The sequence below is a fragment of the Cetorhinus maximus genome, unplaced genomic scaffold, assembly GCF_964194155.1.
Source record: "Cetorhinus maximus unplaced genomic scaffold, sCetMax3.hap1.1 HAP1_SCAFFOLD_1151, whole genome shotgun sequence".
Taxonomy (NCBI): Eukaryota; Metazoa; Chordata; class Chondrichthyes; order Lamniformes; family Cetorhinidae; genus Cetorhinus; species Cetorhinus maximus.
In genome coordinates, this window is record NW_027597093.1 from 77,701 (window position 1) to 98,288 (window position 20,588).

The following is a 20,588-nucleotide window of genomic DNA, read 5'->3' on the forward strand; positions in this document are numbered from 1 at the left end:
CCAAACCCACACTGTCCACACTCTCCCCCACCAAACCCACACTGTCCACACTCTCCCCCACCAAACCCACACCGTCCACACTCTCCCCCACAAAACCCACACTGTCCACACGCTCCCCCACCAAACCCACACTGTACACACTCTCCCCCACCAAACCCACACCGACCTCGCTCTCCCCCACCAAACCCTCACCGTCCACTCACACACCCACCAAACCCACACCGTCCACTCACACAACCACTAAACACACACCGTCCACTCACACACCCACCAAACTCACACCGTCCACTCACACACCCACCAAACCCACACCGTCCACTCACACACGGACCAAACCCACACCGTCCACACTCTCCCCCACCAAACCCACACCGTCCGCACTCTCCCCCACCAAACCCACACCGTCCACGCTCTCCCCCACCAAACCCACACCGTCCACGCTCTCCCCCACCAAACCCACACCGTCCACTCACACACCCACCAAACGCACACCGTCCGCACTCTCCCCCACCAAACCCACACCGGCCACTCACACACCCACCAAACCCACACCGTCCACACTGTCCCCCACCAAACCCACACCGGCCACTCACACACCCACCAAACCCACACCGTCCGCACTCTCCCCCACCAAACCCACACCGTCCACTCACACACCCACCAAACCCACACCGTCCACTCACATACCCACCAATCCCACACTGTACACACTCTCCCCCACCAAACCCACACCGACCACACTCTCCCCCACCAAACCCACACCGTCCACTCACACACCCACCAAACCCACACCGTCCACACTCTCCCCCACCAAACCGACACCGTCCACGCTCTCCCCCACCAAACCCACACCGTCCACACTCTCCCCCACCAAACCCACACTGTACACGCTCTCCCCCACCAAACCAACACCGTCCACGCTCTCCCCCACCAAACCCACACCGACCACACTCTCCCCCACCAAACCCACACTGTACACACGCTCCCCCACCAAGCGCACACTGTACACACTCTTCCCCACCAAACCCACACCGTCCTCGCTCTCCCCCACCAAACCCTCACCGTCCAATCACACACCCACCAAACCCACACCGTCCACTCACACACCCACCAAACCCACACCGTCCACTCACACACCCACCAAACCCACACTGTACACACTCTCCCCCACCAAACCCACACCGACCACACTCTCCCCCACCAAACCCACACCGTCCACTCACACACCCACCAAACCCACACCGTCCACACGCTCCCCCACCAAACCCACACCGTCCGCACTCTCCCCCACCAAACCCACACCGTCCACTCACACACCCACCAAACCCACACCGTCCACTCACATACCCACCAATCCCACACTGTACACACTCTCCCCCACCAAACCCACACCGACCACACTCTCCCCCACCAAACCCACACCGTCCACTCACACACCCACCAAACCCACACCGTCCACACGCTCCCCCACCAAATCCACACCGACCACACTCTCCCCCACCAAACCCACACTGTCCACACTCTCCCCCACCAAACCCACACTGTCCACACTCTCCCCCACCAAACCCACACCGTCCACACTCTCCCCCACAAAACCCACACTGTCCACACGCTCCCCCACCAAACCCACACTGTACACACTCTCCCCCACCAAACCCACACCGACCTCGCTCTCCCCCACCAAACCCTCACCGTCCACTCACACACCCACCAAACCCACACCGTCCACTCACACAACCACTAAACACACACCGTCCACTCACACACCCACCAAACTCACACCGTCCACTCACACACCCACCAAACCCACACCGTCCACTCACACACGGACCAAACCCACACCGTCCACACTCTCCCCCACCAAACCCACACCGTCCGCACTCTCCCCCACCAAACCCACACCGTCCACGCTCTCCCCCACCAAACCCACACCGTCCACGCTCTCCCCCACCAAACCCACACCGTCCACTCACACACCCACCAAACGCACACCGTCCGCACTCTCCCCCACCAAACCCACACCGGCCACTCACACACCCACCAAACCCACACCGTCCACACTGTCCCCCACCAAACCCACACCGGCCACTCACACACCCACCAAACCCACACCGTCCGCACTCTCCCCCACCAAACCCACACCGTCCACTCACACACCCACCAAACCCACACCGTCCACTCACATACCCACCAATCCCACACTGTACACACTCTCCCCCACCAAACCCACACCGACCACACTCTCCCCCACCAAACCCACACCGTCCACTCACACACCCACCAAACCCACACCGTCCACACTCTCCCCCACCAAACCCACACCGTCCACGCTCTCCCCCACCAAACCCACACCGACCACACTCTCCCCCACCAAACCCACACTGTACACACTCTCCCCCACCAAACCCACACCGTCCACACGCTCCCCCACCAAACCGACACCGTCCACACTCTCCCCCACCAAACCCACACCGTCCACACTCTCCCCCACCAAACCCACACCGACCACACTCTCCCCCACCAAACCCACACTGTCCACACTCTCCCCCACCAAACCCACACTGTCCACACTCTCCCCCACCAAACCCACACCGTCCACACTCTCCCCCACAAAACCCACACTGTCCACACGCTCCCCCACCAAACCCACACTGTACACACTCTCCCCCACCAAACCCACACCGTCCACTCACACACCCACCAAACCCACACCTGTCCACTCACACACCCACTAAACACACACCGTCCACTCACACACCCACCAAACCCACACCGTCCACTCACACACCCACCAAACCCACACCGTCCACTCACACACGGACCAAACCCACACCGTCCACACTCTCCCCCGCCAAACCCACACCGTCCGCACTCTCCCCCACCAAACCCACACCGTCCACGCTCTCCCCCACCAAACCCAAACCGTCCACGGTCTCCCCCACCAAACCCACACCGTCCACTCACACACCCACCAAACGCACACCGTCCGCACTCTCCCCCACCAAACCCACACCGGCCACTCACACACCCACCAAACCCACACTGTCCACACTCTCCCCCACCAAACCCACACCGGCCACTCACACACCCACCAAACCCACACCGTCCGCACTCTCCCCCACCAAACCCACACCGTCCACTCACACACCCACCAAACCCACACCGTCCACTCACCTACCCACCAATCCCACACTGTACACACTCTCCCCCACCAAACCCACACCACCCACACTCTCCCCCACCAAACCCACACCGTCCTCGCTCTCCCGGACCAAACCCACACCGTCCTCGCTCTCCCCTACCAAACCCACACCGTCCGCGCTCTCCCCCACCAAACCCACACCATCCACACTCTCCCCCAACAAACCCACACCGTCCACGCTCTCCCCCACCAAACCCACACCGTCCACTCACACACCCATCAAACCCACAACGTCCGCACTCTCCCCTACCAAACCCACACCGTCCACGCTCTCCCCCACCAAACCCACACCGTCCACACTCTCCCCCATCAAACCCACACCGTCCACGCTCTCCCCCACCAAACCCACACCGTCCACACTCTCCCCCACCAAACCCACAATGACCACACTCTCCCCCACCAAACCCACACCGTCCACATTCTCCCCCACCAAACCCACACCGTCCACACACACACCCACGAAACCCACACCGTCCACTCACACACCCACCAAACCCACACTGTCCACACTCTCCCCCACCAAACCCACACCGCCCACGCTCTCCCCCACCAAACCCACACCGTACACACTCTCCCCCACCAAACCCACACCGTCCACACTCTCCCCCACCAAACCCACACCGACCACACTCTCCCCCACCAAACCCACACCGTCCACTCACACACCCACCAAACCCACACCGTCCACACGCTCCCCCACCAAATCCACACCGACCACACTCTCCCCCACCAAACCCACACTGTCCACACTCTCCCCCACCAAACCCACACTGTCCACACTCTCCCCCACCAAACCCACACCGTCCACACTCTCCCCCACAAAACCCACACTGTCCACACGCTCCCCCACCAAACCCACACTGTACACACTCTCCCCCACCAAACCCACACCGACCTCGCTCTCCCCCACCAAACCCTCACCGTCCACTCACACACCCACCAAACCCACACCGTCCACTCACACAACCACTAAACACACACCGTCCACTCACACACCCACCAAACTCACACCGTCCACTCACACACCCACCAAACCCACACCGTCCACTCACACACGGACCAAACCCACACCGTCCACACTCTCCCCCACCAAACCCACACCGTCCGCACTCTCCCCCACCAAACCCACACCGTCCACGCTCTCCCCCACCAAACCCACACCGTCCACGCTCTCCCCCACCAAACCCACACCGTCCACTCACACACCCACCAAACGCACACCGTCCGCACTCTCCCCCACCAAACCCACACCGGCCACTCACACACCCACCAAACCCACACCGTCCACACTGTCCCCCACCAAACCCACACCGGCCACTCACACACCCACCAAACCCACACCGTCCGCACTCTCCCCCACCAAACCCACACCGTCCACTCACACACCCACCAAACCCACACCGTCCACTCACATACCCACCAATCCCACACTGTACACACTCTCCCCCACCAAACCCACACCGACCACACTCTCCCCCACCAAACCCACACCGTCCACTCACACACCCACCAAACCCACACCGTCCACACTCTCCCCCACCAAACCGACACCGTCCACGCTCTCCCCCACCAAACCCACACCGTCCACACTCTCCCCCACCAAACCCACACTGTACACGCTCTCCCCCACCAAACCAACACCGTCCACGCTCTCCCCCACCAAACCCACACCGACCACACTCTCCCCCACCAAACCCACACTGTACACACGCTCCCCCACCAAGCGCACACTGTACACACTCTTCCCCACCAAACCCACACCGTCCTCGCTCTCCCCCACCAAACCCTCACCGTCCAATCACACACCCACCAAACCCACACCGTCCACTCACACACCCACCAAACCCACACCGTCCACTCACACACCCACCAAACCCACACTGTACACACTCTCCCCCACCAAACCCACACCGACCACACTCTCCCCCACCAAACCCACACCGTCCACTCACACACCCACCAAACCCACACCGTCCACACGCTCCCCCACCAAACCCACACCGTCCGCACTCTCCCCCACCAAACCCACACCGTCCACTCACACACCCACCAAACCCACACCGTCCACTCACATACCCACCAATCCCACACTGTACACACTCTCCCCCACCAAACCCACACCGACCACACTCTCCCCCACCAAACCCACACCGTCCACTCACACACCCACCAAACCCACACCGTCCACACGCTCCCCCACCAAATCCACACCGACCACACTCTCCCCCACCAAACCCACACTGTCCACACTCTCCCCCACCAAACCCACACTGTCCACACTCTCCCCCACCAAACCCACACCGTCCACACTCTCCCCCACAAAACCCACACTGTCCACACGCTCCCCCACCAAACCCACACTGTACACACTCTCCCCCACCAAACCCACACCGACCTCGCTCTCCCCCACCAAACCCTCACCGTCCACTCACACACCCACCAAACCCACACCGTCCACTCACACAACCACTAAACACACACCGTCCACTCACACACCCACCAAACTCACACCGTCCACTCACACACCCACCAAACCCACACCGTCCACTCACACACGGACCAAACCCACACCGTCCACACTCTCCCCCACCAAACCCACACCGTCCGCACTCTCCCCCACCAAACCCACACCGTCCACGCTCTCCCCCACCAAACCCACACCGTCCACGCTCTCCCCCACCAAACCCACACCGTCCACTCACACACCCACCAAACGCACACCGTCCGCACTCTCCCCCACCAAACCCACACCGGCCACTCACACACCCACCAAACCCACACCGTCCACACTGTCCCCCACCAAACCCACACCGGCCACTCACACACCCACCAAACCCACACCGTCCGCACTCTCCCCCACCAAACCCACACCGTCCACTCACACACCCACCAAACCCACACCGTCCACTCACATACCCACCAATCCCACACTGTACACACTCTCCCCCACCAAACCCACACCGACCACACTCTCCCCCACCAAACCCACACCGTCCACTCACACACCCACCAAACCCACACCGTCCACACTCTCCCCCACCAAACCCACACCGTCCACGCTCTCCCCCACCAAACCCACACCGACCACACTCTCCCCCACCAAACCCACACTGTACACACTCTCCCCCACCAAACCCACACCGTCCACACGCTCCCCCACCAAACCGACACCGTCCACACTCTCCCCCACCAAACCCACACCGTCCACACTCTCCCCCACCAAACCCACACCGACCACACTCTCCCCCACCAAACCCACACTGTCCACACTCTCCCCCACCAAACCCACACTGTCCACACTCTCCCCCACCAAACCCACACCGTCCACACTCTCCCCCACAAAACCCACACTGTCCACACGCTCCCCCACCAAACCCACACTGTACACACTCTCCCCCACCAAACCCACACCGACCTCGCTCTCCCCCACCAAACCCTCACCGTCCACTCACACACCCACCAAACCCACACCTGTCCACTCACACACCCACTAAACACACACCGTCCACTCACACACCCACCAAACCCACACCGTCCACTCACACACCCACCAAACCCACACCGTCCACTCACACACGGACCAAACCCACACCGTCCACACTCTCCCCCGCCAAACCCACACCGTCCGCACTCTCCCCCACCAAACCCACACCGTCCACGCTCTCCCCCACCAAACCCAAACCGTCCACGGTCTCCCCCACCAAACCCACACCGTCCACTCACACACCCACCAAACGCACACCGTCCGCACTCTCCCCCACCAAACCCACACCGGCCACTCACACACCCACCAAACCCACACTGTCCACACTCTCCCCCACCAAACCCACACCGGCCACTCACACACCCACCAAACCCACACCGTCCGCACTCTCCCCCACCAAACCCACACCGTCCACTCACACACCCACCAAACCCACACCGTCCACTCACCTACCCACCAATCCCACACTGTACACACTCTCCCCCACCAAACCCACACCACCCACACTCTCCCCCACCAAACCCACACCGTCCTCGCTCTCCCGGACCAAACCCACACCGTCCTCGCTCTCCCCTACCAAACCCACACCGTCCGCGCTCTCCCCCACCAAACCCACACCATCCACACTCTCCCCCAACAAACCCACACCGTCCACGCTCTCCCCCACCAAACCCACACCGTCCACTCACACACCCATCAAACCCACAACGTCCGCACTCTCCCCTACCAAACCCACACCGTCCACGCTCTCCCCCACCAAACCCACACCGTCCACACTCTCCCCCATCAAACCCACACCGTCCACGCTCTCCCCCACCAAACCCACACCGTCCACACTCTCCCCCACCAAACCCACAATGACCACACTCTCCCCCACCAAACCCACACCGTCCACATTCTCCCCCACCAAACCCACACCGTCCACACACACACCCACGAAACCCACACCGTCCACTCACACACCCACCAAACCCACACTGTCCACACTCTCCCCCACCAAACCCACACCGCCCACGCTCTCCCCCACCAAACCCACACCGTACACACTCTCCCCCACCAAACCCACACCGTCCACACTCTCCCCCACCAAACCCACACCGACCACACTCTCCCCCACCAAACCCACACCGTCCACTCACACACCCACCAAACCCACACCGTCCACACGCTCCCCCACCAAACCCACACTGTCCACACTCTCCCCCACCAAACCCACACCGTCCACGCTCTCCCCCACCAAACCCACACCGACCACACTCTCCCCCACCAAACCCACACTGTACACGCTCTCCCCCACCAAACCCACACCGTCCACACTCTCCCCCACCAAACCCACACTGTACACGCTCTCCCCCACCAAACCCACACCGTCCACGCTTTCCCCCACCAAACCCACAACGACCACACTCTCCCCCACCAAACCCACACTGTACACACGCTCCCCCACCAAACCCACACTGTACACACTCTTCCCCACCAAACCCACACCGTCCTCGCTCTCCCCCACCAAACCCTCACCGTCCACTCACACACCCACCAAACCCACACCGTCCACTCACACACCCACCAAACCCACACCGTCCACACTCTCCCCCACCAAACCCACACCGTCCACACTCTCCCCCACCAAACCCACACCGACCACACTCTCCCCCACCAAACCCACACTGTCCACACGCTCCCCCACCAAACCCACACTGTACACACTCTCCCCCACCAAACCCACACCGTCCTCGCTCTCCCCCACCAAACCCTCACCGTCCACTCACACACCCACCAAACCCACACCTTCCACTCACACACCCACCAAACCCACACCATCCACTCACACACCCACCAAACCCACACCGTCCACTCACACACGGACCAAACCCACACCGTCCGCACTCTCCCCCACCAAACTCACACTGTCCACACTCTCCCCCACCAAACCCACACCGTCCGCACTCTCCCCCACAAAACCCACACCGTCCACGCTCTCCCCCACCAAACCCACACCGTCCACGCTCTCCCCCACCAAACCCACACCGTCCACACTCTCCCCCACCAAACCCACACCGTCCACTCACACACCCACCAAACCCACACCGTCCACTCACACACCCACCAAACGCACACCGTCCGCACTCTCCCCCACCAAACCCACACGGCCACTCACACAACCACCAAACCCACACCGTCCGCACTCTCCCCCACCAAACTCACACCGTCCACACTCTCCCCCACCAAACCCACACCGTCCGCACTCTCCCCCACCAAACCCACACCGTCCACGCTCTCCCCCACCAAACCCACACCGTCCACTCACACACCCACCAAACCCACACCGTCCACTCACACACCCACCAAACGCACACCGTCCGCACTCTCCCCCAACAAACCCACACCGGCCACTCACACACCCACCAAACCCACACCGTCCGCACTCTCCCCCACCAAACCCACACCGGCCACTCACACACCCACCAAACCCACACCGTCCGCACTCTCCCCCACCAAACCCACACCGTCCACTCACACACCCACCAAACCCACACCGTCCACTCACATACCCACCAATCCCACACTGTACACACTCCCCCCCACCAAACCCACACCACCCACACTCTCCCCCACCAAACCCACACCATCCTCGCTCTCCCCGACCAAACCCACACCGTCCTCGCTCTCCCCCACCAAACCCACACCGTCCGTGCTCTCCCCCACCAAACCCACACCATCCACACTCTCCCCCACCAAACCCACACCGTCCACTCACACACCCATCAAACCCACACCGTCCGCACTCTCCCCCACCAAACCCACACCGTCCACGCTCTCCCCCACCAAACCCACACCGTCCACACTCTCCCCCATCAAACCCACACCGTCCGCACTCTCCCCCACCAAACCCACACCGTCAAACGCTCTCCCCCACCAAACCCACACCGTCCACTCACGCACCCACCAAACCCACACCGTCCACACTCTCCCCCACCAAACCCACACCGTCCACACTCTCCCCCACCAAACCCACACCGTCCACACTCTCCCCCACCAAACCCACACCATCCACGCTCTCCCCCACCAAACCGACACTGTCCACTCACACACCCACCAAACCCACACCGACCACTCACACACCCACCAAACCCACACCGTCCACGCTCTCCCCCACCAAACCCACACCGTCCGTGCTCTCCCCCACCAAATCCACACCGTCCACTCTCTCCCCCACCAAACCCACACCGTCCACGCTCTCCCCCACCAAACCCACACCGACCACACTCTCCCCCACCAAACCCACACCGACCACACTCTCCCCCACCAAACCCACACCGACCACACTCTCCCCCACCAAACCCACACTGTACACACTCTTCCCCACCAAACCCACACCGTCCTCGCTCTCCCCCACCAAACCCTCACCGTCCACTCACACACCCACCAAACCCACACCGTCCACTCACACACCCACCAAACCCACACCGTCCACTCACACACCCACCAAACCCACACCGTCCACACTCTCCCCCACCAAACCCACACCGTCCACACTCTCCCCCACCAAACCCACACTGTCCACACGCTCCCCCACCAAACCCACACTGTACACACTCTCCCCCACCAAACCCACACCGTCCTCGCTCTCCCCCACCAAACCCTCACCGTCCACTCACACACCCACCAAACCCACACCGTCCACTCACACACCCACCAAACCCACACCATCCACTCACACACCCACCAAACCCACACCGTCCACTCACACACGGACCAAACCCACACCGTCCGCACTCTCCCCCACCAAACTCACACCGTCCACACTCTCCCCCACCAAACCCACACCGTCCGCACTCTCCCCCACAAAACCCACACCGTCCACGCTCTCCCCCACCAAACCCACACCGTCCACGCTCTCCCCCACCAAACCCACACCGTCCACTCACACACCCACCAAACCCACACCGTCCACTCACACACCCACCAAACGCACACCGTCCGCACTCTCCCCCACCAAACCCACACCGGCCACTCACACACCCACCAAACCCACACCGTCCGCACTCTCCCCCACCAAACTCACACCGTCCACACTCTCCCCCACCAAACCCACACCGTCCGCACTCTCCCCCACCAAACCCACACCGTCCACGCTCTCCCCCACCAAACCCACACCGTCCACTCACACACCCACCAAACCCACACCGTCCACTCACATACCCACCAATCCCACACTGTACACACTCTCCCCCACCAAACCCACACCACCCACACTCTCCCCCACCAAACCCACACCGTCCTCGCTCTCCCCGACCAAACCCACACCGTCCTCGCTCTCCCCCACCAAACCCACACCGTCCGTGCTCTCCCCCACCGAACCCACACCATCCACACTCTCCCCCACCAAATCCACACCGTCCACTCACACACCCATCAAACCCACACCGTCCGCACTCTCCCCCACCAAACCCACACCGTCCACGCTCTCCCCCACCAAACCCACACCGTCCACACTCTCCCCCATCAAACCCACACCGTCCACGCTCTCCCCCACCAAACCCACACCGTCCACACTCTCCCCCACCAAACCCACACTGTCCACACTCTCCCCCACCAAACCCACACCGTCCACTCACACACCCACCAAACCCACACCGTCCACGCTCTCCCCCACCAAACCCACACCGTCCACACTCTCCCCCACCAAACCCACACCGTCCGCACTCTCCCCCACCAAACCCACACCGTCAAACGCTCTCCCCCACCAAACCCACACCGTCCACTCACGCACCCACCAAACCCACACCGTCCACACTCTCCCCCACCAAACCCACACCGTCCACACTCTCCCCCACCAAACCCACACCGTCCACTCACACACCCACCAAACCCACACCGTCCACACTCTCCCCCACCAAACCCAGACCATCCGCGCTCTCCTCCACCAAACCCACACCGTCCACACTCTCCCCCACCAAACCCACACTGTCCACACTCTCCCCCACCAAACCCACACCGTCCACACTCTCCCCCACCAAACCCACACCATCCACGCTCTCCCCCACCAAACCGACACTGTCCACTCACACACCCACCAAACCCACACCGACCACTCACACACCCACCAAACCCACACCGTCCACGCTCTCCCCCACCAAACCGACACCGTCCGTGCTCTCCCCCACCAAACCCACACCGTCCACTCTCTCCTCCACCAAACCCACACCGTCCACACTCTCCCCCACCAAACCCACACCGTCCACACTCTCCCCCACCAAACCCACACCGTCCACACTCTCCCCCACCAAACCCACACCGTCCACACTCTCCCCCACCAAACCCACACCGTCCACACTCTCCCCAACCAAACCCACACCGTCCATGATCTCCCCCACCAAACCCACACCGTCCACACTCTCCCCCACCAAACCCACATCGTCCACACTCTCCCCCACCAAACCCACACCGACCACACTCTCCCCCACCAAACCCACACCGTCCACACTCTCCCCCACCAAACCCACACCGACCACACTCTCCCCCACCAAACCCACACCGTCCACACTCTCCCCCACCAAACCCACACCGTCCACTCACACACCCACCAAACCCACACCGTCCACTCACACACCCACCAAACCCACACCATCCACTCACACACCCACCAAACCCACACTATCCGCACACACACCCACCAAACCCACACCGTCCACACTCTCCCCCACCAAACCCACACTGTCCACGCTCTCCCCCACCAAACCCACACCGTCCACACTCACACCCACCAAACCCACACCGTCCACTCACACACCCACCAAACCCACACCGTCCACGCTCTCACCCACCAAACCCACACCGTCCACTCACACACCCACCAAACCCACACCGTCCACTCACACACCCACCAAACCCACACCGTCCACTCACACACCCACCAAACCGACACCGTCCACGCTCTCCCCCACCAAACCCACACCGTCCACTCACACACCCACCAAACCCACACTGTCCACACTCTCCCCCACCAAACCCACACCGTCCACACTCTCCCCCACCAAACCCACACCGTCCACACTCTCCCCCACCAAACCCACACCGTCCACACTCTCCCCCACCAAACCCACACTGTCCACACTCTCCCCCACCAAACCCACACTGTCCACACTCTCCCCCACCAAACCCACACCGTCCACACTCTCCCCCACAAAACCCACACTGTCCACACGCTCCCCCACCAAACCCACACTGTACACACTCTCCCCCACCAAACCCACACCGACCTCGCTCTCCCCCACCAAACCCTCACCGTCCACTCACACACCCACCAAACCCACACCTGTCCACTCACACACCCACTAAACACACACCGTCCACTCACACACCCACCAAACCCACACCGTCCACTCACACACCCACCAAACCCACACCGTCCACTCACACACGGACCAAACCCACACCGTCCACACTCTCCCCCGCCAAACCCACACCGTCCGCACTCTCCCCCACCAAACCCACACCGTCCACGCTCTCCCCCACCAAACCCAAACCGTCCACGGTCTCCCCCACCAAACCCACACCGTCCACTCACACACCCACCAAACGCACACCGTCCGCACTCTCCCCCACCAAACCCACACCGGCCACTCACACACCCACCAAACCCACACTGTCCACACTCTCCCCCACCAAACCCACACCGGCCACTCACACACCCACCAAACCCACACCGTCCGCACTCTCCCCCACCAAACCCACACCGTCCACTCACACACCCACCAAACCCACACCGTCCACTCACATACCCACCAATCCCACACTGTACACACTCTCCCCCACCAAACCCACACCAACCACACTCTCCCCCACCAAACCCACACCGTCCTCGCTCTCCCGGACCAAACCCACACCGTCCTCGCTCTCCCCTACCAAACCCACACCGTCCGCGCTCTCCCCCACCAAACCCACACCATCCACACTCTCCCCCACCAAACCCACACCGTCCACGCTCTCCCCCACCAAACCCACACCGTCCACTCACACACCCATCAAACCCACACCGTCCGCACTCTCCCCTACCAAACCCACACCGTCCACGCTCTCCCCCACCAAACCCACACCGTCCACACTCTCCCCCATCAAACCCACACCGTCCACGCTCTCCCCCACCAAACCCACACCGTCCACACTCTCCCCCACCAAACCCACAATGACCACACTCTCCCCCACCAAACCCACACCGTCCACATTCTCCCCCACCAAACCCACACCGTCCACACACACACCCACGAAACCCACACCGTCCACTCACACACCCACCAAACCCACACTGTCCACACTCTCCCCCACCAAACCCACACCGCCCACGCTCTCCCCCACCAAACCCACACCGTACACACTCTCCCCCACCAAACCCACACCGTCCACACTCTCCCCCACCAAACCCACACCGACCACACTCTCCCCCACCAAACCCACACCGTCCACTCACACACCCACCAAACCCACACCGTCCACACGCTCCCCCACCAAACCCACACTGTCCACACTCTCCCCCACCAAACCCACACCGTCCACGCTCTCCCCCACCAAACCCACACCGACCACACTCTCCCCCACCAAACCCACACTGTACACGCTCTCCCCCACCAAACCCACACCGTCCACACTCTCCCCCACCAAACCCACACTGTACACGCTCTCCCCCACCAAACCCACACCGTCCACGCTCTCCCCCACCAAACCCACACCGACCACACTCTCCCCCACCAAACCCACACTGTACACACGCTCCCCCACCAAACCCACACTGTACACACTCTTCCCCACCAAACCCACACCGTCCTCGCTCTCCCCCACCAAACCCTCACCGTCCACTCACACACCCACCAAACCCACACCGTCCACTCACACACCCACCAAACCCACACCGTCCACACTCTCCCCCACCAAACCCACACCGTCCACACTCTCCCCCACCAAACCCACACCGACCACACTCTCCCCCACCAAACCCACACTGTCCACACGCTCCCCCACCAAACCCACACTGTACACACTCTCCCCCACCAAACCCACACCGTCCTCGCTCTCCCCCACCAAACCCTCACCGTCCACTCACACACCCACCAAACCCACACCTTCCACTCACACACCCACCAAACCCACACCATCCACTCACACACCCACCAAACCCACACCGTCCACTCACACACGGACCAAACCCACACCGTCCGCACTCTCCCCCACCAAACTCACACTGTCCACACTCTCCCCCACCAAACCCACACCGTCCGCACTCTCCCCCACAAAACCCACACCGTCCACGCTCTCCCCCATCAAACCCACACCGTCCACGCTCTCCCCCACCAAACCCACACCGTCCACTCACACACCCACCAAACCCACACCGTCCACTCACACACCCACCAAACGCACACCGTCCGCACTCTCCCCCACCAAACCCACACCGGCCACTCACACAACCACCAAACCCACACCGTCCGCACTCTCCCCCACCAAACTCACACCGTCCACACACTCCCCCACCAAACCCACACCGTCCGCACTCTCCCCCACCAAACCCACACCGTCCACGCTCTCCCCCACCAAACCCACACCGTCCACGCTCTCCCCCACCAAACCCACACCGTCCACTCACACACCCACCAAACCCACACCGTCCACTCACACACCCACCAAACGCACACCGTCCGCACTCTCCCCCAACAAACCCACACCGGCCACTCACACACCCACCAAACCCACACCGTCCGCACTCTCCCCCACCAAACCCACACCGGCCACTCACACACCCACCAAACCCACACCGTCCGCACTCTCCCCCACCAAACCCACACCGTCCACTCACACACCCACCAAACCCACACCGTCCACTCACATACCCACCAATCCCACACTGTACACACTCTCCCCCACCAAACCCACACCACCCACACTCTCCCCCACCAAACCCACACCATCCTCGCTCTCCCCGACCAAACCCACACCGTCCTCGCTCTCCCCCACCAAACCCACACCGTCCGTGCTCTCCCCCACCAAACCCACACCATCCACACTCTCCCCCACCAAACCCACACCGTCCACTCACACACCCATCAAACCCACACCGTCCGCACTCTCCCCCACCAAACCCACACCGTCCACGCTCTCCCCCACCAAACCCACACCGTCCACACTCTCCCCCATCAAACCCACACCGTCCGCACTCTCCCCCACCAAACCCACACCGTCAAACGCTCTCCCCCACCAAACCCACACCGTCCACTCACGCACCCACCAAACCCACACCGTCCACACTCTCCCCCACCAAACCCACACCGTCCACACTCTCCCCCACCAAACCCACACCGTCCACTCACACACCCACCAAACCCACACCGTCCACACTCTCCCCCAACAAACCCAGACCATCCGCGCTCTCCTCCACCAAACCCACACCGTCCACACTCTCCCCCACCAAACCCACACTGTCCACACTCTCCCCCACCAAACCCACACCGTCCACACTCTCCCCCACCAAACCCACACCATCCACGCTCTCCCCCACCAAACCGACACTGTCCACTCACACACCCACCAAACCCACACCGACCACTCACACACCCACCAAACCCACACCGTCCACGCTCTCCCCCACCAAACCCACACCGTCCGTGCTCTCCCCCACCAAATCCACACCGTCCACACTCTCCCCCACCAAACCCACACCGTCCACGCTCTCCCCCACCAAACCCACACCGACCACACTCTCCCCCACCAAACCCACACTGTACACACGCTCCCCCACCAAACCCACACTGTACACACTCTTCCCCACCAAACCCACACCGTCCTCGCTCTCCCCCACCAAACCCTCACCGTCCACTCACACACCCACCAAACCCACACCGTCCACTCACACACCCACCAAACCCACACCGTCCACTCACACACCCACCAAACCCACACCGTCCACACTCTCCCCCACCAAACCCACACCGTCCACACTCTCCCCCACCAAACCCACACTGTCCACACGCTCCCCCACCAAACCCACACTGTACACACTCTCCCCCACCAAACCCACACCGTCCTCGCTCTCCCCCACCAAACCCTCACCGTCCACTCACACACCCACCAAACCCACACCGTCTACTCACACACCCACCAAACCCACACCATCCACTCACACACCCACCAAACCCACACCGTCCACTCACACACGGACCAAACCCACACCGTCCGCACTCTCCCCCACCAAACTCACACCGTCCACACTCTCCCCCACCAAACCCACACCGTCCGCACTCTCCCCCACAAAACCCACACCGTCCACGCTCTCCCCCACCAAACCCACACCGTCCACGCTCTCCCCCACCAAACCCACACCGTCCACTCACACACCCACCAAACCCACACCGTCCACTCACACACCCACCAAACGCACACCGTCCGCACTCTCCCCCACCAAACCCACACCGGCCACTCACACACCCACCAAACCCACACCGTCCGCACTCTCCCCCACCAAACTCACACCGTCCACACTCTCCCCCACCAAACCCACACCGTCCGCACTCTCCCCCACCAAACCCACACCGTCCACGCTCTCCCCCACCAAACCCACACCGTCCACTCACACACCCACCAAACCCACACCGTCCACTCACATACCCACCAATCCCACACTGTACACACTCTCCCCCACCAAACCCACACCACCCACACTCTCCCCCACCAAACCCACACCGTCCTCGCTCTCCCCGACCAAACCCACACCGTCCTCGCTCTCCCCCACCAAACCCACACCGTCCGTGCTCTCCCCCACCGAACCCACACCATCCACACTCTCCCCCACCAAACCCACACCGTCCACTCACACACCCATCAAACCCACACCGTCCGCACTCTCCCCCACCAAACCCACACCGTCCACGCTCTCCCCCACCAAACCCACACCGTCCACACTCTCCCCCATCAAACCCACACCGTCCACGCTCTCCCCCACCAAACCCACACCGTCCACACTCTCCCCCACCAAACCCACACTGTCCACACTCTCCCCCACCAAACCCACACCGTCCACTCACACACCCACCAAACCCACACCGTCCACGCTCTCCCCCACCAAACCCACACCGTCCACACTCTCCCCCACCAAACCCACACCGTCCGCACTCTCCCCCACCAAACCCACACCGTCAAACGCTCTCCCCCACCAAACCCACACCGTCCACTCACGCACCCACCAAACCCACACCGTCCACACTCTCCCCCACCAAACCCACACCGTCCACACTCTCCCCCACCAAACCCACACCGTCCACTCACACACCCACCAAACCCACACCGTCCACACTCTCCCCCACCAAACCCAGACCATCCGCGCTCTCCTCCACCAAACCCACACCGTCCACACTCTCCCCCACCAAACCCACACTGTCCACACTCTCCCCCACCAAACCCACACCGTCCACACTCTCCCCCACCAAACCCACACCATCCACGCTCTCCCCCACCAAACCGACACTGTCCACTCACACACCCACCAAACCCACACCGACCACTCACACACCCACCAAACCCACACCGTCCACTCTCTCCCCCACCAAACCGACACCGTCCGTGCTCTCCCCCACCAAACCCACACCGTCCACTCTCTCCTCCACCAAACCCACACCGTCCACACTCTCCCCCACCAAACCCACACCGTCCACACTCTCCCCCACCAAACCCACACCGTCCACACTCTCCCCCACCAAACCCACACCGTCCACACTCTCCCCCACCAAACCCACACCGTCCACACTCTCCCCCACCAAACCCACACCGTCCAGGATCTCCCCCACCAAACCCACACCGTCCACACTCTCCCCCACCAAACCCACACCGTCCACACTCTCCCCCACCAAACCCACACCGACCACACTCTCCCCCACCAAACCCACACCGTCCACACTCTCCCCCACCAAACCCACACCGACCACACTCTCCCCCACCAAACCCACACCGTCCACACACACACCCACCAAACCCACACCGTCCACTCACACACCCACCAAACCCACACCGTCCACTCACACACCCACCAAACCCACACTATCCGCACACACACCCACCAAACCCACACCGTCCACACTCTCCCCCACCAAACCCACACTGTCCACGCTCTCCCCCACCAAACCCACACCGTCCACACTCACACCCACCAAACCCACACCGTCCACTCACACACCCACCAAACCCACACCGTCCACGCTCTCACCCACCAAACCCACACCGTCCACTCACACACCCACCAAACCCACACCGTCCACTCACACACCCACCAAACCCACACCGTCCACTCACACACCCACCAAACCGACACCGTCCACGCTCTCCCCCACCAAACCCACACCGTCCACTCACACACCCACCAAACCCACACTGTCCACACTCTCCCCCACCAAACCCACACCGTCCACACTCTCCCCCACCAAACCCACACCATCCACACTCTCCCCCACCAAACCCACACCGTCCACACTCTCCCCCACCAAACCCACACCGTCCACTCACACAGCCACCAAACCCACACCGTCCACACTCTCCCCCACCAAACCCACACCGTCCACTCACACACCCACCAAACCCACACCGTCCACTCACACACCCACCAAACCTACACCGTCCACTCACACACCCACCAAACCCACACCGTCCACTCACACACCCACCAAACCCACACCGTCCACTCACACACCCACCAAACTCACACCGTCCACTCACACACCCACCAAACCCACACCGTCCACTCACACACGGACCAAACCCACACCGTCCACACTCTCCCCCACCAAACCCACACCGTCCGCACTCTCCCCCACCAAACCCACACCGTCCACGCTCTCCCCCACCAAACCCACACCGTCCACGCTCTCCCCCACCAAACCCACACCGTCCACTCACACACCCACCAAACGCACACCGTCCGCACTCTCCCCCACCAAACCCACACCGGCCACTCACACACCCACCAAACCCACACCGTCCACACTGTCCCCCACCAAACCCACACCGGCCACTCACACACCCACCAAACCCACACCGTCCGCACTCTCCCCCACCAAACCCACACCGTCCACTCACACACCCACCAAACCCACACCGTCCACTCACATACCCACCAATCCCACACTGTACACACTCTCCCCCACCAAACCCACACCGACCACACTCTCCCCCACCAAACCCACACCGTCCACTCACACACCCACCAAACCCACACCGTCCACACTCTCCCCCACCAAACCGACACCGTCCACGCTCTCCCCCACCAAACCCACACCGTCCACACTCTCCCCCACCAAACCCACACTGTACACGCTCTCCCCCACCAAACCAACACCGTCCACGCTCTCCCCCACCAAACCCACACCGACCACACTCTCCCCCACCAAACCCACACTGTACACACGCTCCCCCACCAAGCGCACACTGTACACACTCTTCCCCACCAAACCCACACCGTCCTCGCTCTCCCCCACCAAACCCTCACCGTCCAATCACACACCCACCAAACCCACACCGTCCACTCACACACCCACCAAACCCACACCGTCCACTCACACACCCACCAAACCCACACTGTACACACTCTCCCCCACCAAACCCACACCGACCACACTCTCCCCCACCAAACCCACACCGTCCACTCACACACCCACCAAACCCACACCGTCCACACGCTCCCCCACCAAACCCACACCGTCCGCACTCTCCCCCACCAAACCCACACCGTCCACTCACACACCCACCAAACCCACACCGTCCACTCACATACCCACCAATCCCACACTGTACACACTCTCCCCCACCAAACCCACACCGACCACACTCTCCCCCACCAAACCCACACCGTCCACTCACACACCCACC